We start from the raw sequence: 24283 nt of genomic DNA on the forward strand, positions 1-24283 counted from the left end.
CCCCCATCCAGCCCCTCACCAGCCGCACCCGCGCCTTTTAATCCCGCAGATCACGAAATGCCAATGGGAACAGCTCGGGCCCTGAGCGGACTTCTGCCGACCGAAGGACCGGCCACGATGGCCTCACTTTGTGGCTCCGCCGCCCAGAACCCACTCTGCGGGGCTCATCCTCCGGCCCCCACAGCTATTTGCTCTAAGACACTGGTGCCCCAGGGGACATTCGGCCATATCTGGAGACATTTTATTTTATTTTTTTAATGTTTTATTTATTTCTAGGAGAGAGAGAGAGAGAGAGACAGCGTGAGCAGGGGAGGGTCAGAGAGAGAGGGAGACACAGACTCCGAAACAGGCTCCAGGCTCTGAGCTGGCAGTCAGCACAGAGCCCGACGCGGGGCTCGAACCCACGAACCGCGAGATCATGACCTAAGCGAAAGTCGGATGCTGAACCGACTAAGCCACCCAGGCGCCCCTCTGGAGACATTTTTGATTGGCACACTTGGGACAGCGTTCTGGCATCGCGTGGGTAGAGATCCGGGATTCTGCTCTGCATCCTGTAGGACACCCCCCACCAGAGGGTGATCCAGCCCCAAACATCACAAGTGCAAGATTGAGAGACGCACCCCCACCAGGAAGCGGAGGCCCTTTTAGGAAGGGCACCTCCTCCCCCTTTGTATGGACTTCCGGACTCCCTGCGCCCTTCCCCTCCATGGCCTGATGCCTTCAGGGCCTCCCTTGGCAGACACCGGGGTCGCAGGGAGGGTGGGGTGACAGGCAGAGCCTGTCCCCTGGGATCCCCACTGTGAGAGGGGCTCGCTGTCACCCACTCAGAACGCACCCCCTTGTACCCGGTTGCACCCCCCCCCCACGCCCATCCTGTTACCCCACCGTTGGGCCGCTGTCTGGCCCTGGTCTCCTGAAGGAGTCACAAAGCGACCTTGAAGCTAATCCCAGGACTTTAGGCAGGAAGCAGGGGCATCTTCAAGATTTGCAAGATGCTCGTGGCTTTCACACTAAATAGGAAGTGTCCCTCACTTAGCGGGCAGAGCCAGGGATGACAGATGTCCTCTGGATGGGGGACCCTGCCACACCACAGAGACACCTCGTCCCCTGCACGACTTGCTACAGCCTTAGGGGCGTTGATGTAGGACCTGTAGTTCATCTGTAAGAACTAGTCCATGCGCATCTGTGCCCTGCGTTACTCTGTAGCTGGGCACGGCCTATTATCCCGATGCTAGTTAAGGTCAAGTTGCCCCCCCGTCTGCTAAAAGTAAGTCTAGACTGTTCATTCTTCTAATTCTGTCCAGGCATGCCCTGGCGCTTTCTCTTTGCTCTTCCACTTGGTTCCTAAATCCAAACTTGGCCATCATGGGTTGAACTCATCATCACACGTCTTTCCAGTCCTCTCCCATAATACTCCCAGGCTTTTGCATATGGAATATTTTCATCCAGAAAACAAAAAAGCGCTTCTTCCGGGAAGCCCTCACTGCCCACCCCATCCTCCTTGGCACCGTCTACCAGGGCAATTACGGTGTTTCATCCAGCTTCCTGTGAGCAAGGAAGGTTCCTCCTGGTACCACAACACAGGAGCTGGTCCGTGTGTATTTGCTACATGAGAAGGGACAGAGGGAGGCAGGGAGGAAACAATTAGAGCCAGAGCTTGGTTTTTCTGCAAAAACTATTAAGTAATACACTGAGGCTTCACCTGGGGTTTGGAGGGACACCGTTTAGGTTCACCTTCGTGCCTCTCGTATTCTGCCGGTTAGTATGTTCGTTATTTATTATCTCGAGGGGAAATTTTGGAAAATCGGTGGCTTCTTTAACGAGCAGAATCGACAAGAGTGAGTTGTGGCTTTCTATACAAGCAAAGGTTCAAGTCGTTCTTTTGACAGATTGCATGACAGCCCCCCTTTGGGGCCCAGCAAGATGCCACTCCTGTCCTCAAGGGGCTCACCAGCTGGAGGGACAATCAGACTGAGACAGGTAATTACCAAGCTTCTCGTGTTAGATGTCAGGGAGGGACTGGGCAGGGAGGCCGGGAGCGCCGGACAACATGGTGAGGGCTAGTATGTTATCCAAACATGTCAGTTTCTGGTGACAAATGGAACCACCCGGGGGGGCGGGGGGGAGGGTGATGGCCTCCAAAGCAAGCATGACACGTGATGACCGGGGGCTGGACGCAGCGTGTTAACGCCGTGGCCATAAATCGGATGATGTTCAAATGTGCCATCACTAGGTCAGGCAGTCTCCAAATCTGTCAGACCGCTTACTCTTGGCCCCGGTCAGCCCTTCTAGAAAGAGTTGTTTTTCTGAACTGCCCTCATACTTCACTTCCTTACGATCTTGTACGTGAGCCCTCAGGTCTGGATTAGTCCAAATGGTTTTATAAAGGCTTTTTCTTTAAATTACAAAGGTAGTAAGCAAACACTGCCACAAACTTATGTATTAAAAATGTGTAAGGGCGCCCGGGTGGCTCTGTCAGTTAAGCGTCTGACTCAAGCTTAGGTCATGATCTCGGTTCATGGATTCGAGCCCCGCATCGGGCTCTGTGCTGACTGCTGGGAGCCTGGAGCTGCTTCAGATTCTGTGTCTCCCTCTCTCACTGCCCCTTTCCCCCTTACGCTCTGTCTCTCTCTCTCTCTCAAAAAAAAAAAAAAAAGAATAAATGTTAAAATAAAATTTTAAAAAATGTGTACAAACCGGGGTGCCTGGGTGGCTCAGGCGATTGAGAATTGGACTGTTGATTTCAGCTCAGGTCATGATCCCAGGATCGTGGGATCGAGTCCCGCATCAGGCTCTGTGTTGAGTGTGGAGCCTCTCATTCTCTCTCTCTCCCTCTGCCTCTCTTCCCCCACTCATGAGCTCTCTCTCTGTTAAAAAAAAAAAAAAAAATCCGCACTGGACTGAAATCATATGATATTTATCTTTCTCTGACCTGTGTCACATTTTACTCTCTAGATCCACCCATGTCATTGCAAATGGAGAGATTTCCTTCCTTTTACGACTGAATCACATTCCACTGTATAAACATACACCACATCTTTATCCATTCATCTATCAGTGGACATTTGGGCTGCTTCCATAGTTTGGCTCTTGTAAAAAATGCTCCAATAATCACAGAGGTGCAGATTTCCTTCTTGATTAGTGTTTTTGTGTTCTTTAAGTAAATACCCAGTAGTGCAATTACTGGCTCATACGTTAATTGTATTTTTTTATTTTTTTGAGGAAACTCCATGCTGTTGTCTATAGCAGCTGCACCAGTTTGCATTCCCACAGCAGTGCAGGAGACTTCCTTTTTCTCCACGTCCTTGCCAATACTTGTTGTTTCTTGTTATGTATATATATTTTTTATATACATAATCTTGATTGATGGCAAGGCGCTGCTGTGAACAATGACCACATTTCCCAGCCTGCCTTGCAGCTAGGCATGGTCATGTCCTCGGCTCTGGCCAATGAGATGTAAATGAAAGTGTCACATGCAACCTCCCAGTAATGGCCTCAGGGAAGGCATGACTCTTCTGACTCCTTGCTTTTAGGTCAATGTTGACGTGACATCTGGAGCTCCGGGTTCAGAAATGGACCACAGTAGGAACCACAGTGGAGAATAGTAGAACAGCTGGATAGAATGAGCCTCAGTTTCCCATAATCGGGGACCATCATACTGGCCTCTGCCTACGTCTGTTGTAACTTTGGGTTTTCTTTCCCACGCAGCCAGACCGAGTCCTAACTCATTCAGGGCTCAGTAAATGTTTCTTGCCTGAATAACGGAACAATTTGTACATATGTTTCTAGGCTTGCATTTTACAAAACGTCTTCTCAAGCAATAATTTGTGTCATTTAGTAAAAGTCATAAACTAAGTTTCTTTTTTCTTAAGTTTATTTATTGTGTGAGAGAGAGAGAAAGCACAAGTGGGGGAAGGGCAGAGAGAGGTGGAGAGAGAGAGAGAACCCCAGGCGGGCTATACCCTGTCGGCATGGAGCCCTGTGTGGGGCTCGAACCCACAAACTGTGAGATCGTGACCTGAGCCAAAGTCAGATGCCTAACTGACTGAGCCACCCAGGCACCCCCATCAGCTTAATTTCTAACATTGCACCTTCCAAAATTTATTGCCAGTTCCTGACATTTTGGTAACGTGATATGTAGGATGCACTTGTATACAAAGGTCACTCGGTATGGTTTGGGCAAAAATATTTAATTATCTCAGAAAACAGAAATCTTGCATCTGTCCTGTTTGACATAAGCCAGTGACGTCTTCTAGGAGACAAGCTCTTCCTGTCCTCTGCTTACCCTTTCTCCTCTTCTTAATGACTGATGTCTGACATTGCAAGATGGCTGCCACCGCAACCAATATACTATTGTCCCACGGCAAAGTGTGGGGGCAAGGGCATTTTTTTCTCCTTTGGCTTCCTCTTTCTGTCGGGAGCAAAATCTTTTCTAGAGGCCCACGGCTGATACCCATCTCATTGGCCCGAACTGAGTCACACGAGCTCCTCCACAGGAATTACTGGCAAAAGGCAGTAGAATAGCTCTGGTCAAAATGGCCCAGCCTGTCCTTAGGGTATTGCCCATTGACTCCTGCATTTGCTGAGTCCCTCTGAGTCAGGGAGCCGTAGGGGCCAAACAGTTTGCATAATGATACTAAACAGTGGGACACCTTGGGTGGCTCAGTCAGTTGAGTGTTGGACTCTTGATTTCAGCTCAGGTCATATGATCTCATAGTTCATGGGATCGAGCCCAGCGTCAGGCTCTGTGCTGACAGTGTGGAGCCAGCTTGAGATTCTCTCTCTCTCTTTCTCTCTCTCTGCCCTTCCCCTGCTCACTCGTGTGGGTGTGCGCACACACTCTCTCTCTCTCTCTCTCTCTCTCTCTCTCTCAAAATAAAATGAATAAACAATAAAAAATACTACTGCTACTAAAAAGTTATTTGCCCATTTGCAACGTGTTGACATTTGTACTATTGGTATAAAAGCAGATATGAGAAGCCTGCTGTCAGGCTGGTAAAGCCAGACACTGAAGAGATTTGCTAAAATGTAAAAGACTGAATGCCACTGCTCTCACTAAATGGGTGGGGTGTTTTTTTAGGGGGGGAGGGGCGGAATATTGTTGTTCATAACATATTTCATAAAAATTGCTTGCTTATTAATATGGAATAGGATTATTCTTGGTTTTAAATGAATTAATAAACATTTTAATTTTTCTCAGCTTTCATTCCTTTTCTCGTGTGTTTCTTATCAGGGTAAGTGTACTCTTTATCCCTTTATCTGTTTCACTCATCCCCCACCCACCTCCCTCTGGCAACCACCATATCTAAACAAGTTTGGTTTTCTGTCTCTTTTTCCCTTTGTTTTGTTTCTTAAACTCTAGATATGAGTAAGAGGTGTGTGGCTGGCTCGGTTGGAGGAGCATGCCACACTTGATCTCAGGGTTGTGAGTTCAAGCCCCACATTGGGCATAGAGATTACTTTAAAAACAAATTCCAGGGTCACCGGGTGGCTTAGTCGGCTAAGCATTAGGCTTCAGCTCAGGTCATGATCTCACAGTTCATGGCTTCAAGCCCCTTGACAGCTCAGAGCCTGGAGCCTGCTTCGGATTCTGTGTCTCCCGCTCTCTCTCTGACCCTCCCCTGCTCACACTCTGTGTGTATCTCTCTCTCAAAAATAAACAAACATTAAAAAAATTGTTTTTAATTCCACATAAGAGTGAAATCATATGGTATTCATCTTTCTCTGTCTGACTTATTTCACTTAGCATTATAATCTCTGGGTCCATCCATGTTGCTCCAAGTGGCAAGATTTCATTCTTTTATGGTCAAGTAATATTCCATTGTGTGTATGTATTTATATATGTATATGTATGCATAGGTGTGTGTATATGTATGCATATGTATGTGTATATATGTATGCATATGTGTATATGTTTGCATATGTATGTGTGTATATGTATGCATATGGGTGTGTGTATATGTATGCATATGTGTGTATTGTGTATATGTAATGTGTGTGTATGTGTCTGTGTGTGTAGCACTTCTTCTACAGATGAACACTTTGGTTGCTTTCATATCTTTGCTGTTGTAAATAATGCTGCAGTAAATATAGGGGTGAATAGACCTTTTTGAACTAGTGATTGCGTTTTCTTTGGGTAAATGCCCAGTAGTGAGATTACTGGATCGTGTGGTATTTCTATTTTAAATTTTTTGTGGAACCTTCGTGATGACTTCACCAACAGTGCACAAGGCCTCATTTTTCTCCACATCCTCACCCATGCTTGTTTCTTGGTTTTTTGATTTGTGCCGTTCTGATAGGTGTGAAGTGGTATCTCATGGTAGTGTGCCATTTTGATTAGCATTTCCCTTTGATGAGTGATGTTGAGCATCGTTTCATGTGTCTGTTAACCATGTGTAGGTCTTCTTGGAAAAAATGTCTATTTAGGCCCTCTGCCCATTTTTAATCAGATTATTTGTTTTTTTGGTGTTCACTTGCATAAGCTCTTTAAATGTCTTGGATATTAACCCCTTGTCAAATACATCATTTGCAAATATCTTCTCCCATTCTGTAGGCTGCCTTCTCATTTTGTTGATGGGTTTATTCCTTGTGCAAAAGCTTTTTATTTTGGTGTCATCCCAATAGTTTAATTAGCCTTTGCTTCCCTTGCCTAACGAGACCTATCTAGAAGAATGTTTCTATAGCTAACACCAAAGAAATTACTGCCTACGTTTTCCTCAGTTTTCACTTCTAAGTTTGTGTCTTGAGATCAACAAGTCTGAAAACTTCTAGATTCGGGGTGCCAGGGGGGGCTCAGTCGGTCAAGCATCTGACTTTGGCTCAGGTCGCAATTCGTGGGTTCGAGACCCGCGTCAGGCTCTGTGCTGACAGCCAGCTCAGAGCCTGGAGCCTGTTTCGGATTCTGTGTGTGTCTCTCTCTCTGACCCTCCCCCACTCCTGCTGTCTCTCTCTCTCTCTCAGAAATAAATAAAACATTAAAAAAAAAGAAGAAAACTTCTCATTTAGATGAATCCAGGAGGTAGGCGCCATTTTGTCTGCACAAAACCAAGGTCTTGTTTCAAGGATTAAGAGGAAATGGCCGTCCAGTAGGAGGCAAGGATGTCTGCCACATCCTTCTTTCCAAGAACTCACAGTGTGTACACAGCCTGTGGGTGTAGTTAAGTACCTGTACCTATTTTTTCTTTTTTGTCATTTTCTTTATCATCATATGATTTGTGTTAAACTTGTACTTTCTTCACAGCACCGAGCTTCGTGTGTAAGAGTTTAGACCCAACAGTTCTGGCACTAATTAACTGTATAACCTTCAACGGTTCCTTTACCTCTATAGGCACCTTAACACCCTAATCTGTAAAATGGGATAATGGACCACTCTTCCCACTCTGCAGATTCAGTCTTCTGGTGAGTTAAAGAGATGGAGCCTGTGAGCATTGAGTACCATACCTGACCCACAGTTAGCATGCACTGCTATTAACTTTCTCTCTCTTTCTTACTTTTATTAATGTTCTAAGTCACAATCATCCTCATAAACTTTCGGTACCTTAAAAATCTGAAGCCTCCCAACCTGATGTTTTATTTTATTTGTTTAATTTTTTCCACCTGATGTTTTAATATGACATGTGGTGAACTGGCCAGGCCTGGGTGACATGTGAGGTTCTCACTATCAGCAGAACTTAAAATTGCACATGACCAGGGGTGCCTGGCTGGCTTGGTTGGTTAAGTGTCCAACTTTGGCTCAGATCACGATCTTACAGTTGGTGAGTTCGAGCCCCATGTCAGGCTCTGTGCTGACAGCTCAGAGCCTGGAGCCTGCTTCGGATTCTGTGTCTCCCTCTCTCTCTGCCCCTCCCCTGCTCGTGCTCGGTCTCTCTGTCTTTCAAAAGTAAAATATTAAAAAACAATTTTTAATAGTTAAAACGGTAAACTTTACATTATGTGTATTATAACGCAATGAAAGATATTATAAGGCCCAAGGGACTTTCTGGTCCCTCTGGGGGACACTTGGGGAGGGGGGTTCCCACCACTCGGATCCCATGGCCGATCCTCCGTCTGTAGGAACTCGGGGCGCTCCTCACGGACTTGCCTCGTCCGGGGCTGACTCTGCATCTGCCTGCACCTGTTCCGCTCCCCCTGGCCCGGATGCTGGAAAAACTACAAATAAAGCTGGAAAACAAAAATGTCTTCAGCAAAAAGCTCTGCCAGGCTGTCCCGGGTGCCCGTGTCTTTCACCAGAACGAAGCCACCCTTATCGCACACAGTGGCCATCGCCCTCGGCGCCTCCCCAAGAAACGTGCTCGCAGATAATGTCTTCATTCTTCCTAATCTCCAGGGAAGCGGAGGCCTTGCTGGCACTTTCTGGAAATCCTAGGGCCGTGCAGAGACCTGCTCTTCATTCACTTCATTCACTGTAGCCGGGCAGCCCACGACCCCGTAAAATCCAGCGATTTCCTCTGCTTTTGTCCGGGCCTCTGGAGAAGATGACACTTAATCACCTCGAATTCCTTTCTGTCTCTGACACCCCCCGCCCCCGCCTGAGAAATAAAGCCATAAATATGTTTGGTTCTGTGGACATTCACGCTGGAAAGAGCACAGAGTTCCAAGTACTGCTCTTTCCCTTCCTGCTTTATTACTGAGCAGCGAACGGCGAGAAACATCGTAGTGGGGCTTTCCTGGCCATTCAGGGTAACGCGGGGGGGTCCTTTGTTCTCCCCAAGGGGGACGAAAATCCCCCTTCACCCCAGTGCCAAAGCCACAAGGCTTCGGGATGAGCAGGGCCCGGCGAAGGCGGGTGAGGGGGCCCCCGCGGGCAGGGAGCACCCCCGGCCGAGGAGCGATCGGGAGCCGGCCGGCCTCCCCGCCTCCCTGACTCGGGTTTGAAAATATCAACAACATTCCTGCCCACTGTAATCAAATACTGACGCAAAAGGCTGTGGAATGCGCAATAATTTGTCAGGCGTCCTTTTAGCCGCGTCCACCGGAGCAAACCCCGCCAGGCCCCCCTTGACCCCGAGAGACGGTGCCCTTTCACCCTGCTTGGGCCTCTTTTATGCGACGCTTCGCTCTGACCAGATGGCTAAACTATCAAAGGATTTTATGAGTAAAAACTGCTTTCTCGACTTGCAAGTTGTATATTTCCGTCCCCGTTAATGTGAACTATCAACCCAGGGGCTTTACACGGTCAACACAAAAGGAGGCCTTGAGCTGGGCCCCCACGGACCCCGGCGTTGTGTGTGAGCGCGGGGCCCACGGGTGTTTGCAGAGAAAACAGCTGACCCCCACATGAGGACAATGTCAGCTAAATATTTAAAATAGCCATCAAGAAAGGAATGATTGATGGGGGGGGGGGTGGTTTTGGTTTTTTGGGTTTTTTTTTTTTTTTTTTTTTGGTTCCGGCCGTGATCGTTGATCAAGCTACTGGTGCACGTGCTTCCTGCGTAAATCCAACCTAGATCTTTCTTTCCCTGCCTCCCATCCCAAGTTTCCGCCTTCCCGGAAGGCCGGGTGACGGATGAAAAATCATTAGATCCGACCGTGCCTGGAGCGTGAAGTAGAAAATGCGAGGCACGCGGTGTTCGATCTCAGCCACACCGCCGCCAAACCGTGGGTTGGCGTGTGTGCAAATCCGGAGTGTGTGTTGTCAGTCCTTGGGAGTGTTCAAACAAGCAGGATGAGTTGGCTTAACAAGTACTCATGGGTGTAGACCCTGAGGCAGACGCCAGCGCAGCCCGGAGCAGCACAGTCTGTTGAGAAGGTGCGTGTTTATAGCCCAGTGCAGGGGAAACAACACAGAAATAAACACCCCCAAAGTCAGGCGATGAAGACAAGACAGGACAGCATAAGGGGGACGGGGTGATACTCGAGGACACATGCTTAGGAGACGCCCCACTGAGAAGGTGAGGCTATAGCGAAGTCCAGAAGGAGAAGAAGGAGCCAGGTTCAGGAAGATGCAGGCAGTTGCCATCATTTCGAAGTAAAACGCAAGCCACACACATAGTGTTAGGTGTTCTAGTAGCCAGATTTCAAAAGGCAAAAAGAAATGGGTGGAAACCATTTAAAGCTATTTTATATTTTATTGTAAGGATGTGTTTTGTTTTATTTGTATCTTAAGTTTAGTTAAGTAACCTCTACACCCAATGTGGGGCTCGAACTCCGGACCCCACGATCAAGCGTGGCACGCTCCTACGACAGAGCCGGCCAGGCGCCCCTACTTTATTTGTATTATTATAATCTTTATTTCGTCTTTAGCTTTAGTTTTTAAAACTTTTTATTTCCCTTTATTTATGGTTATACTTATTTAATAATATGTGATTATAGTTAATTTCATGTCATGTTAAATTTTCCAGTAGTCACAAAGGATTTTCAAAAAATAACAAATGAGATTTATAATCTTTTTTCTCGTACTTTCAGTCTGGCATGTATCTTATACCCACCGCACGTCTCAATTTGGGCACAAAATGTTCATGAAAAAGGTTTGATCTGAACTTATGCTTCATAAAGTTAGCTGAAAAGTTACTAAATTGTACCGGATAGCCTTAAAAGTGTTCTAATAATGGAGTGAAGTATGAGTTTTGAGGTTTTAATCTAAATTAAATTAAAGTTAGGGGAGCCTTGGGGGGCTCAGCCAGTTAAGTGTCCAACTCTCAAGTTCAGCCCAGGTCATGGTCTCACAGTTCATGAGTTCGAGCCCCATGTCAGGCTCCTTGCCTGGGATTCTTTCTCTCTCCCTCTCACTCTGCACCTCCCCAACTTGCACTTGAGCTCGAGCTCTCTCTCTCAAAATAAACTAAATAAATTAATTAAATAAAATAAAGTTAGAAATCGGGTGGCCGCCGCGGCACAGGGCAGTAGTCCCGGCCAGCCCAGGGGCGGGGAAGAATAGCCCCAGAAGGGCGGCGCGGGTGAGGACCAGTCAGCACAAGGTCTAGGGGCTGGAGAGGGGTTGGCTGTTCCAAGAGCAGAGTGGCCAAGGCAGAGAGCAGAGGCAGGGGCGGGTGACGGCCAGCTCGCCCCGGGTCTCCCAGGCTGGGTGAAGAGCTGGGATGTATTACAGATGTTACTTCTGAAACGGAAGGGAGGGGTGGAGAGTAAGAATAAGTTTCTCTGTGATGCTTTGGAGAATCACGTATCAACATCTGGCAACACTGTCCACAGCCACACACACGGCCGGGAACACAAGCTAACAATGTCACAAGGTCAAAAAGGAGGCTCAGGGCCCTGCTGGATTCGCATCATACTGCAAACAGCCTCAATATCCACCAGTCAATGAAAAGATACATAGAATGTGATCTGTTCCTGAAAGAGAATATGACCCTGCAGACAAAAAGAATCATTCGTATCAGCGCGTTATACCTGAAAACAAAAGAAGTCGAACAAGAAACTATTTATATAAATTAAAGTAACATAACATTTAGCAATAGATGTACGTAGACACATAAAGAATATTAAAATTATTGTAACACGGGACCAGGAGGAAACATAAATTTCATGCTAGCGGTAACTTTTTGGGCGGAGGGGGGCCTTGAGGAAGGGTAGAGTGGGCTGAACTTGGTGTGTTTTATTGTTTATTCAAAAAGTATCTAAGAGGGGCGCCTGGGTGGCTCAGACAAGGGCTCTCACCAGACTCCAGGTCTGTGGCCTTGATCTTGGCATTCCCAGCCAAGATCATAATAAATAAATTATTCATTCATAAATGGGAGAAATCGATGCGTGTCGTTAAGCCACCCAGCCTGCGGTCCCTTGTTATGGCCGCTCGAGCTGACCATGGCAGCTGCGTATCTGGCCTTTCTGTAAATCGGTCCCTCGCTGTGGGGCCTGAGCCCTGAACTCCCCAGGCCTTAGATCCCTGTCTCCTTAAGGGACATGATGACGGTCCTGGCTTCCTCACAGAACCAATACGAGGTGTCGATGCAATGATCCGTGTAAAGGCCTTAGTACAGTTTGTACACTAAACACAGGCACACTCAGGGATCATTCCCGGTTCTTTATCTCTTTTTGCAGTCACATGTAAGCAGCGTGAGATAGGAGCTGGGAACACGGGTTTTGTGGTCAGAAAGTGGGTTGGAAACCCGGCCTCCCACTGCCTGAGTGAACTTGGGCAGCTGACTAGCCGCAGGGTAGTTCAGGGAACTAGATGAGATCGCCCTGTCCTTGTGAAGCCCCGGCAGAGGGGACCGCAGGGGGGTACCGGGCCAGGTGAGTGCTCAGGGTCGCCCGCTGGAGAGCCCTCCGATGGGGGGCTATGGCCCCAGGCACTGTGGGCAGCAGAGAATACGCTAGCATTTCAGTGCTGCGTGTCTGCTTGTACATAGGCTCGGCTCCGCTCACAAGCTGACTTAGTCTTGCAAAGTCATTAAAATAATTTGTGGGGGGGGGCGCCTGGGGGGCTCCGTTGGTTGAGGGTCTGGATTTTGGCTCAGGTCACAATCTCACTGTTCTTGGGATTGAGCTCCACGCCTACTCGGGATTCTCTCTCTCTCTCTCCCTCTCCCTCTCCCTCTCCCTCTCCCTCTCCCTCTCCCTCCCCCCTTCCTCTCTGCTCCTTCCCTGCTTGTGCTCTCTCACTCTCTCAAAATGAATAAACTTTCAAAAAATTTGCTCTCAAAAAAATGTCATTCTGAGCCGCACAAATATAAACCACACATTCTTTTTTTAAAACATCTTTGCATATTTAGGAGGACATTTTGGCCTCCAAATTCAAGCCTGTTGCTTTCTTTAAAAAAAAAAAAAAAAAGATTTATTTATTTATTTTGTGAGGGAGACCGCAAGCAGGCTCTGCACTGTCACCACAGAGCTCTGCGTGGGGCTCGAACCCATGAACAGTGAGATCATGACCTGAGCCAAAACCAAGAGTCAAGACGCTCAACCGACAGAGCCACCCAGGCGCCCCCAAGCCTGTTGCTTTTTTAAGCAGCTCTAGTTATTATTGTTAACCCATCAGCCGTGCTTATCCAAGCACGTTTATCAGTGGCAAATGTTTCTGGCTTCGCTGAGTTATGACTCTAAACATAAGGAATATGAGAACATGGTGGAAGGCGGCTTCTTCATAACCAGCTATAATTTATCCAACGTTTTGTCCTGGCCTCTGATTTGGAGCGGACCCTGGACTAATGTCCCTCTGATTGCATTAGGGGCAGCCCAGGGGTCAAACACAGTTCCAAGGTCCTGGAATCAGTTAGGAGACTGGAGAATGCACACATGTGAAGGGGCAGGGGAAGAAGCCTTTGTAAAAAAATACCCTCGAAGACTCAAACACCAGCTGACCGGGTGACCTTGGGAGAGGACAGGATCAACTTCAGGGAGGTGCAGCCTGTCCCCGTAAGGGCACCACTCTTGGTTTAGTGCTCTGCTATTGCTGTCTTGTAGTTCTTTTTTTTTTTCTTAATGTTTATTTAATTTTGAAGGAGAGAAAGAAAGCATGAGTAGGTGAGGGGCAGAGAGAGAGGGAGACACAGAATCCAAAGCAGGCTCCAGGCTCTGAGCCATCAACGCAGAGCCTGACGCGGGGCTCGAACTCATAAACTGTGAGATCATGACCTGAGCCAAAGTCCGATGCCTAATGGACTGAGCCACCCAGGCACCCTGCCATCTTGAAATCCTTAAGATTGTACCAAGATGCCTTACACTTTGGTTTTGTGCTAGGCCCTGCCAAGTCTGTAGCTAGTCCTGGGAGAGGAAGCCAGGCACAACTGTGAGTGTTACAATTGGTGACAAGCATGTTGTACACCCCAGGGAATACTACTGATCACAAGGGACATGCATGAACCAAGAACTCCACACACACAATTTCATTTAATCCTCCAAGGGACCCGTTTTAGAGATAATAAAACTGAGGCTTACAGAGAATACTCGTAGTTGACATTAGGGAGCACTCAAGATCTCCTTCACTTTTCACACAATCCTGTGAGGTAAGAACTGCTGGCTCCACCACGTCTTACTTCTTACAAGTAGGTGAACTATGAACATAGTAATAAAGGGAGAATAATCCGTAAGCAGAAGGCAGGTGGTAATAAAGGTAAGTCTAAAAGTAACAAAATAGAAAACAAAAGAGTTATTTTTTTAATGTTTGCTTATTTTTGAGAGAGAGAGAGACAGAATGCAAACAGGAGAGAGGCAGAGAGAGGGAGACACAGAATCCCAAGCAGGCTTCAGGCTCTGAGCTGTCAGCATAGAGCCCAGCGCGGGGCTTGAACCCACGAACTGCGAGATCCAGACCCGAGCTGAAGTCACACGCTCAACTGACTGAGCCACCCAGGCGCCCCCAAAACAAAAGATTTTGAGAGAAAGAATTAGCCAGGCCGAAAGCTGGTCCTTTAAGAAGACTCAGAACCTGGGGTGCCTGGGTGGCTTAGTCGGTTAAGCGTCCGACTTTCGCTTAGGTCATGATCTCACGGTTCGTGGGTTCGAGCCCCGCGTCGGGCTCTGTGCTGACTGCCAGCTCGGAGCCTGGAGCCTGTTTCAGTCTGTGACTCCCTCTCTCTCTGACCCTCCCCTGCTCACGCTCTCTCTCTCCTAGAAATAAATAAAACATTAAAAACATTAAAAAAAAAAAAAAGACTCAGAACCTAAGAAAAATATCTAACTGGCATGATGAAAGCAAATGAAAAAGTATAAATAAAAATATTAGGGGTAGAAAGAGAGCATAACCACAGTTAGAGAAGAGAATAATGACGTTTAATACCATGAAAGGTTTTATGATTTAGAAAAACATGAACACTCAGTAAAATTAGCAGCTTCTTAGGGGAATATCATTTACCAAAGCTGAGCCAAGATCCAGAGACCTAAATAGACCCAATGCTGGTGCAGAGACTGAATCAGTAGCTAATCTGCCTGCACACACGGACACATGGACACGCACGGACACATGGACACACATGTGGACACACACACACACACACACACACACCTGGCATCGGCAGGTTCACAGGTGTTCATACCAAACATCAAGAAACAGGAAAATGGAGACTGTTGACTGCTGCCTGATACTAATAGCTAACATGTATTGAGCACTTACTGTGTACCAAACACCGCGCTAAAAGCTCTCTGTGTATCAGGTCAAACAAGATAGGTGTTGCTGTCCTCCGTTCGCAGATAAGGACATGAAGGCTCAGAGATGTTAAGCAGCTTCCCAGAGGCACGCAGCTGGCAAGAGGCAGAGCTGGGATTTGAACAAGCCTCCTCTATAAACCCTGTAACTCACACCCATTGTCTCTGCGTCCCACGGCCGCTCAGCCACGGACTCTGGGTCGAAGGGACAAAAAGAGCAGGATCTTTGTGGTCTCCAGTTTGACTCACGTTCTGTCACAGTCCCTTGGACACTCACCGAGCACCTCGCCGGGGCCCCTGCCCTCCGGGATTAGGTGTTCTTGTCTTACCCTCCCCTTCAGAGATAGCAGCTATTGTCAGAAGAGGCCATTGTCCTTTGGAATCGGAAGGTAATCAGGCTTGGAGGTATGGCCTGATGGGTATCTCAGCCCGTGATTAACCACAAGAAGTCAGAAGAAATGAGACTTATGCCCTGTTTATAGTCTATGTGTGGAGTCCCATTGTGACAAAGGCCATTTGTGACTTGGTAATTAAAAATTAAACAAAAGTGCATGGACGGTCTCCCACGGTGGGTTTTAAATTATCTTGACTCATTCCCGTGTTAAGGATGAAGAGATACAGCTCAGGGAAGTGAGGGAAGCCAGATGGTTGAGTCCCAAATCCAGTGGTCCCTCATTTGACCTGGCGGTACTGGGTGCCGTTGAATCCTGGTGCAGAGAAAGAAGAGCTAGGTTTTTTGTTTTTGTTTTTGTTTTTTTTTGAGAGAGAGACTGCGTGGGGGAGGGGCAGAAAGAGAGGAACAGAGGCTCCAAATTGGGCTCTGTGCTGACAGCAATGAGCCTGATGCAGGGCTCCATCTCACAAACCGGATTTTTTTGTTGTTGTTTATTTCAAGAGACAGAGATGGAGAGAGAGAGAGAGAAAGCATGCGAGCGTGTGCATGCACACACGCACACACGCGCGCACGTGAGTGGAGGAGGGGCAGAAAGAGGAAGAGAGAGAATCCCAAGCGGTCTCCATGAGCTGTCAGCCAGCGCAGAGCCCGATGTGGGGCTTGAACCCATGCACTGTGAGATCATGACCTGAGCTGAAATCAACAGTCGGACACTCAACCGACTGAGCCCCCCAGGCGCGCGAAAAGGAGCATTTTTAAAGGAATTTTTATAACTCACATTTGTTGAATACATTACATGCCGGGCATCGTGCCGGATACTTTATAGCACATTTTGTGGACTACCTAGTGGGGCAGCTGCTTTGCTTAGCCCCGAGCCCACTGGGCAGCAGCTAGTAAGACAGGGTGTGGCCCCAGACTCCAGAGCCGCCCAGGATCGTCCCCTGAGGAAACCCATGGTCACTCTGCCCTTGCCAGACCCAGGAAGCTCAGCGTAAGCCCTCGAGTCCAGGGACCCGTTCGTTCATTTAGCAAATGTTCTGTTTCGTCCTCAACGTCCCCACCCCTCCTCACCACCACCATCAATGATCTGCCCCCTTCAGTGAACTCTAATAGCTTGAAACACGAGGGTCGCCAATTCCGGTGACCTCAGGGCCCCGGCACAGATCAGAAACGCGTGCAGCTGGCCAGGTGGGAACGCCAGGGGCCCGGCAAGCCCGTCCACCTCCAGGGCCCAGGTCTGTGTCTGTGTCGCACCGGCGGGGCTGGGCGGTCCTCTGGCTGTGACTCTCCTCTGCGCTCCAGCCAGCGGTCTCCATGCAGAAACGCAGGCGCAAAGTCACCAGCCTTTCCATATTTCAAGAGAAGCCTGGAGCTCACATTTTATGTGAATTTCAGTGATCTTTCACATTCCTTGCAGGTCAGACAAAACCCATCTGTGGGTCAGAGGTTTGTAGTCCTCTCCATGCCCTCCTCAGCTCCTCATTCAAATGGGGACAAAAAAAGTTACCAGGGGGACCTAAGCAAGGCAACATGTAAAACACTTAGAGGGGCTCCTGCGTGGCTCAGTTGATTAAGTTTCCAACTCCGCTCAGGTCATGATCTCGAGGTTTGTGGGTTCGAGCCCCGTGTCGGGCCCTGTGCTGACAGCTTGGAGCCTGGAATCTGCTTCAGATTCTGTGTCTCCCTCTCTCTCTGACCCTCCCCTGCTCATGCTCTGTCTCTCTATGTCTCAAAAATAAATAAACATTAAAAAAAAAAAAGTAAAACACTTAGAAGCCCGCCTGGCGTGGCAGGATTTCAAAATGATAATAAATTAATTAGACAGAGAAACCGATTCAAGCTGAGTCACTGATTGCATTCCCCTCCCTGCATAAACCCTAAGTGTTGACTAACTGGATCTCTCAACTTTCAACTATTTTTAGTCGTGTTGACACAGCCTGGGTGCCTGCATTTGAGCTCAGTGTGGCCTCACCCCACAGCAGCCCTGTGGCTGGAGCCATCAAAATTCTCTGTCCCCATTAAAAGCAGCAAAGAGGAAAATCTTCTCTCCACAGGGACGTTTCTGAGTGTGCACAGAGGCTCACGTTATTAAAAAAAAAATGATATGCTCTGCCAGATACAGCCCTCTCCCAGATAATGCCACCCGAGGCACCACATTATGCTTGTAAATATCTACTTTCTCTCTTATTACATCCGTCTGTCTGAAGACGTCAGGCCAGAGGGCTGACCTTTCGTCAAGTCAGATGTTCCGACGACTGTCTTCTATTTCTGCTGCTAGAAATCAGAACTCAAGCTCGGCTCTCAGAAAGGCCTGGAGGCTTCTATCTCTGAATCCTGAAAGGCTGGCTCATTTTTAGTTCGCTATAAGATGAGAGAAAGCTACGCCCAAGACACCGTTATCCTGACGGCCAAGTGCAGCCTTGATACAGCGCTCTGGGTAGAAACGTGTGAGGCAAATAACTTGAAAACTCAGAGGGCAGGTGGTCCCCTAGGCAGAAATGAGCCCGACGTTGGCGAATGAATCATTGCCAAGCCGGGCACTGGGGTGCCCGGGCGCCGGGGTGCCCGGTCTCCGGGCACGGAGGTGGCCTGGAGGGTTCATTCATTGACTAAGAAGCCTTCCAGGGCTGGAAGTCGGGGGGTACTTCTAGCTCAGTTTCTGGGGAATCATCCCAGTGAAATGCAGTCCAGCACAGATCCTCTAGGTAGGTACCAGGAAAGACATGAAGCAAGTGGCCGAGACCCAGCCCCTTTCTGCGTTTTGCCTTAAAATCATGTCCTGTGACATTCCCAAGTTTGTGTTTTCTTTAGATTTCTGCAATTAGCCACACAAGTGGCTCCATAGTTTTCTGAGCCTTCATCAGAGCCCGCTTACCTAATTCAATAAGATTGGGGATTTTTAAAATATACAAATAGCAATTGTGTTACTTATTCAAACCAAACAGCCAAAGCATGTTTTTTTCCGTGACTCAGTGGGACTCCGTTAGAGATGTGAGTGTGTGCGCACGCACGCACAGTATGGGTGTGTGGGGTTTTTATTAAATCTTTTTAAAGGCACAGAGGGGTAAGTTAGCAATCTGAATTTAAAGTCACTCCTTGAACTGTGCACACACTGAGACCTTATTATTTAATTTTCTTTCTTTGTGAATATTTTCGACTAGCAGATAAAAAAAGATCCGTCACAGGAATGTCAGTAAAATGGGAGAATGCGGCACCTTAATATTTGTCACCGTCACCACCCTGAGAAAACAGACAGCAAAGTAAGCAGCTTTTCATGCGTTATCAGCCACCCCGGACGGCTGGCTACCCGCTCCCTCAAATAAATCACTCCAAGCCGATAAGACCTCATGGCGATTTCATATCAATCTCACTAAACAATAACAAAAACACCCGTTAAGGGACCTCTTAGATGAAACATGGCATTTCATCAACTAAAGGGTTAACTCGTGTGTGATCGCCATTTGTCCCACTTACGGTTAAGAAAGTTTCAGGGCACCTTAGTCAGTGCACCGGGCAACCCCGGACCTCGAGGTTGTGAGTTCGAGCCCCATGGTAGATGTAGAGGTTACTTAAAAATAAAAATCCATAAACATAAAAAATGAGGGCCACCCGGATGGCTCAGTTTAAGCCTCCAGCTCTTGATTTTGGCTCAGGTCTTAATCTCACGGTTCATGAGATTAAGCCCCGCATCAGGCTCTATGCTGACGATGCAGAGCCTGCTTGGGATTCTCTCTTTCTCTCCACCTCTCCCCAGATCATCGCCCCCCCCCCAAAAAAATAAAGAATTGTTTAAGTTTATGCTTTATGAAAGAATTTAGCAAAGGTCTGTACTTAGTAGGCACTTAATGGTGTTATAATAATAACATAATCATGAAAAACATGCACAGAATCTAAAAAGTAACATTTAACCAGTTTTAGATACATTTGAGACAGTTACCAATGAAAAGTTAAGCCTATTTCACTAATCACAACAGGAGTAGTAAGTTCAGTTATTACTTCCAGTTTTTTTTCCTGAACGGGGTACTACAGTCTCCTGTTATAAAATTGAAAAGCGTAAAAGGGTATACAGCAGAGTCCACCCTCAATTCCCAGCTCCTCCCCAGAAGCGACCAAAAGAACCAGTTTCCAGGGGACCCCCTATTATGCAGTGAGTTTAATCAAACAGCAGGTAGTCCTCTGTACAAGACCATATTTAAATGCTCCCGGAAGGCTCTTATTGCAAGTAGTTGAGGTCTCCCCTTCTGGGTGTCTTCTAATTTGAAAGGGTAGTTCTAGAGGGGGGTAGATCACCTAAAGTCATGTCCTTTAGCCAACAAGAGCTGAAATCCACATTCTGAGGACTGTCATACATTACTAGTTGGCCTGCCCAGCCTCCAGTGTTTACATTTGCACGAAAGAATTGCTCTGATGCCCTGAGTCCTGCCGGAAGAGGCTGTACGGGAGCTGGCACTCAGCAATTCTTCCTGAAACTCTGGAATTCAATAGCTCTCGTGCGAAATTCCTCCATGGGAAAACTGTACCTACAATAACGTGTTGTAGCATGATTTTTGGTCATTGGATTATGTCCCTCCCACGGCTTCCCAAAATACTTAGAGTAAGTTCCTCAGGATTTAGAGTGGCCGGAATCATGGGTCTGCACTACCCACTCAGCCCTGGCCCCTCCTCACTACCCTTGAACACACCCAGCAGGGACTGTGTTCCTGCTAATGCTCCCAGAATACACTTCGCCCGCATTTTTTTTGCATAAGCTCATCATTCAAGTTTGAGCTCAGAATTCACCTCCTGGGAGAGCCCTCCCAGCCCATCATTGCTGAATACACCTTAGTCGTGCTATATCCATTTGGTCATTTTCTGCCCAAGTACTGTCTTTGCTTTATCAGAGGCATTGCTCTTGGTACCATTCTGTTTATTGATGGACTGATTGATCCTCGGGTTTATGATCCACATTCCCCACTGGACTGTGAAACTCCATGTGTTTCTGCTCAGTTCACTGTATCATGACTAGCAGCTAACCACACACGGAAGTCATTCAACAAACACTATTGAGTGATTGAACACATCGACTCCTTCTCTTTGACAAAGATATAAAAATTATTTATAGAGAGAGGCAACCCATAAGGGACTTTTAAATACAGAGAACAAACCGAGGGTGGAAGGGAGTGGGGAGGGGCGAGGGGGGGGTGGGTGATGGGCACTGAGGAGGGCACTTGTTGGGATGAGCACTGGGTGTTGTATGGAACTGATGAATCATGGGAATCTACTCCCAAAGCCAAGAGTACTCCGTATATACTGTTAGCTAACCTGACAATAATTAAATTAAAAAAATATTCATATTTTTGGAATATGAATTTTTGGGTTGGAATAGCTTTATTTGGTTGTCCGTTGGGAGTTTGTGGAGAGAAAGCCTACAGTAATAACTGTGAAGGGGCACCTGGGTGGCTCAGTTGGTTAAGCGTCTGACTTTGGCTCAGGTCACGATCTCATGGTTCGTGGGTTCGAGCCCCATGTCAGGCTCTGTGCTGACAGCTCAGAGCCTGGAGCTGCTTCAGATTCTGTGTCTCCCTCTCTCTCTGACCCTCCCCTGCTCACGCTGTCTCTCTTTCCATCTCTTAAATAAAACATTTAAAAAATTTTAGATAATAACTGTGCAATATTCTGCATAAAGTTGCATGGAAGAGTGACAGACTCCTAGAAACTATTTTCATTTCTGCCTCTTGTCACCTATATGATCTTGAGTACTGCCTCAGAGCCTCAGTTTCTTTATCTGTAGAAAGCAGGGATCAGGCGGCACCTGGGTGGCTCAGTCGGTTCAGCATCCAACTTCTGCTCAGGTCATGATCTCACAGTCCATGAGTTTGAGCCCCACATGGGCGCCTCTGCTGTCAGCACAGAGCCTGCTTCGGATCCTCTGTCCCCCTCTCTCTCTGTACCTCCCTCTCAAAAATCATAAATATTTTTTTTAAATCAGGAATCAGAACACACAACTGACAGCATTGAAGGAAAAATTAAAGAGTAAAATCAGGTTTATGGGGTGCCTGGATGGCTCAGTTGGTAAAGCATGTGATAATCTCGTGGTTGTAAATCCAGGCCCCACACTGGGTGTAGAGATTACTTAAAAATAAAATCTTTTTGGGGCGCCTGGGTGGCTTAGTCAGTTGGGCGTCCGACTTTCGCTTAGGTCATGATCTCGTGGTTCGTGGGTTCGAGCTCCGCATCGGGCTCTGTGCTGACTGCCAGCCCAGAGCCTGGAGCCTGCTTCAGATTCTGTGTCTCCCTCTCTCTCTGACCCTCCCCTGCTCACGCTGTCTCTCTCTCTCTCTCTCCTAGAAATAAATCAAACATTAAAAATAAATAAATAAATAAATAAAATCTTTAAAGAAAAAAAGAATAAAATTGGGTTTAAAAAGCACCATCTGGGGGCACCTGGGTGGCTAAGTCCATTAAGCATCCGACTTTGGCTCAGGTCACGATGTCAAAGGTTCGTGGGTTCAAGCCCCGCATCAGGCTCCGTGCTGACAGCTCAGAGCCTGGAGCCTGCTTTGGATTCTGTGTCTCCCTCTCTCTTTCTCTGCCCCTCCACTGCTTGTGCTCTGTCCCCCTTTGTCTCTCTCTGAAATAATAAATGAATAAACTTAAAAAAATAATAAAAAGCCCCACCTGATAGGAGGCACTATGAGCACATACCATGTTTTTCTAAGATGAAAGGTGATCTCACTATGTCTTTAGACCATTACTCACTCTTTGAAAGGGCTTGGTGTATGTATTTGTTTCTTGTTAATTAATCAACATTTGCCCCTAAAATGTAAGCTTTTACAGGGGAGGGTTTCCGTCTGGCCAGTTTGCCCGGTGCTTAGATTTAACATTTCTATAGTCGTGGTACCTACTCAGAGGGTTGTTTTGAGAAGAAATGAGATACAGAAAGTGCTTTGGATGAAGTGTTTGATAATATTCGTGGTAATTATTAATTTTACTATTCTGTGAACTCAGATTTCTGATGCTTTATATTAGAAGGGAATTTAAAGCATCTGTGATTGGATGTTTTTTAAAGTTTTTTTTAATGTTTGTTTATTTTTGAGAGAGAGTGTGAGTGGGGGAGGGGCAGAGAGAGGGAGACACAGGATCAGAAGCAGCTCCAGGCTCTGAGCACGGAGCCTGATGCGGGGCTTGAACTCACGAACCATGAGATCATGACTGACCAGAAGTCAGATACTTAACTGACTGAGCCACCCAGGTGCCCCTATGGTTGCATATTTTAAATCCCTGATCCTGATCTCATGACAGGGATTTATGGCATCATAAATTTCCACTTTAACAAGTGGCAACAAGTGCTTAAAAGCAACAGAACTGAGACACCTGGCTGGCTCAGTCTCAAGAGCATGTGACTCTTGATCTCAGGGTTGTGAGTTCGAGCCCCACACTGGATGCAGAGATTACTATGAACAAAATGAAATCTTAAAACACTGGAATCTGTATATAGTCAGAATTTTTTACCTTGAGGAAACGTCAAAGAATATACCCGACAAAAGTCGTATGTTAAACGAAATCCCTTTTTTATTTTTCGCTAGGTAACACGCATAATCCGGGGCGCCTGGGTGGCTTAGTCGGTTAAGCGTCCGACTTTCGCTTAGGTCATGATCTCGCGGTTCGTGGGTTCGAGCCCCGCGTCGGACTCTGTGCTGACTGCCAGCTCAGAGCCTGGAGCCTGTTTCAGTCTGTGACTCCCTCTCTCTCTGGCCCTCCCCTGCTCATGCCATCTCTCTCTCTCAGGAATAAATAAAAAACATAAAAAAAAAAACCACATTTGGGAAACACGCATAATCTATTGTTCGAGGATGGTCTTTTTCAGTTCCATCATCTCTCCACCATGTTTAATAAGTAGGAGAAAAAGAATAACAGCAAAATAATGCAAAATGGTAATAATGGGGAAGGGAAGAAGAGGTGGATGGGGCTCTCTGCTTCAGGAAAATGTATTTTCATCCCACGTGGATAGATAATTTTAGAAATCCAAGATTCACAGCTGGATCTGAGCAAGAAGTATCATTTTCAACATTGTCCTATAACCTCTGGATATTCGATATCCTGTTGGAATCATGTCCAGGAGAGGAAGCGGAAGTGATTCTCCTGGGCACACGTACCGGGAAGATTCGTGCAGGGAGAACAGGCGGTAGACGGTAATCACCCATTAATCACTATACTGCCGCCTGGTCGTAGTAGGTCCTGGAAATGCATCCCAGTCATTTCCATCAGGCCACAGTTGTTAAGCTCCCATGTGCTGACTCCAGGAAGGATTTATTTTCAGAGAGAGAGTGGAAGCAGGGGAGGGGCAGAGAGAGAGAGAGCGAGCAAAAGAGACTCCCAGGCAGGCTCCACACTGTCAGCACAGAGCCCAGTACGAGGCTCAGTCCCACCAATCATGAGATCCTGACCTGAGCTGAAATCAAGAGTCGGAGGCTTAACCGACTAAGCCACCCAGGCGTCCTAGACTCAATTTTTATTTTTATTTTTTTAAATGTTTTATTTTATTTATTTATTTATTTATTTTTTGAGAGAGAGAGGGAGACACAGAATCTGAAGCAGGCTCCAGGCTCTGAGCTGTCAGCACAGAGCCCGACCCGGGGCTCGAACTCACGAACTGTGAAATCATGACCTGAGCCGAAGTCGGACGCTTAACCGACTGAGCCACCCAGGTGCCCCCCCCATCAATTTTTAAATCCTTCCTGAAAGGGTGACTATATTGGCTGTGGGTAAGCACCTGACTCTTGGTTTCAACTCAGGTCGTGATCTCATGGTTTGCAGGATCAAGCCCTGACAGCACGGAGCCTGCTTGGGATACTCTCTTCCTCTCTCTTC

The 24283-nt window shown here is 47.2% G+C and overlaps 1 long non-coding RNA gene across 1 annotated transcript; it reads right to left on the reverse strand.

Moving 5' to 3' along the window:
* Positions 1-10770: 10770 nt before the first annotated feature.
* On the reverse strand, positions 10771-15345 carry LOC120230404. Its single transcript, XR_005528001.1, has 3 exons — positions 15008-15345; positions 13834-13949; positions 10771-11307 (listed from the first exon to the last, which is right to left on the reverse strand). It is a non-coding gene; the product is annotated as an uncharacterized LOC120230404 (long non-coding RNA).
* Positions 15346-24283: the final 8938 nt, after the last annotated feature.

The sequence above is a fragment of the Hyaena hyaena genome, unplaced genomic scaffold (genome assembly GCF_003009895.1).
Source record: "Hyaena hyaena isolate Hyena2069 unplaced genomic scaffold, ASM300989v1 scaffold_42, whole genome shotgun sequence".
NCBI classification, from domain to species: Eukaryota; Metazoa; Chordata; class Mammalia; order Carnivora; family Hyaenidae; genus Hyaena; species Hyaena hyaena.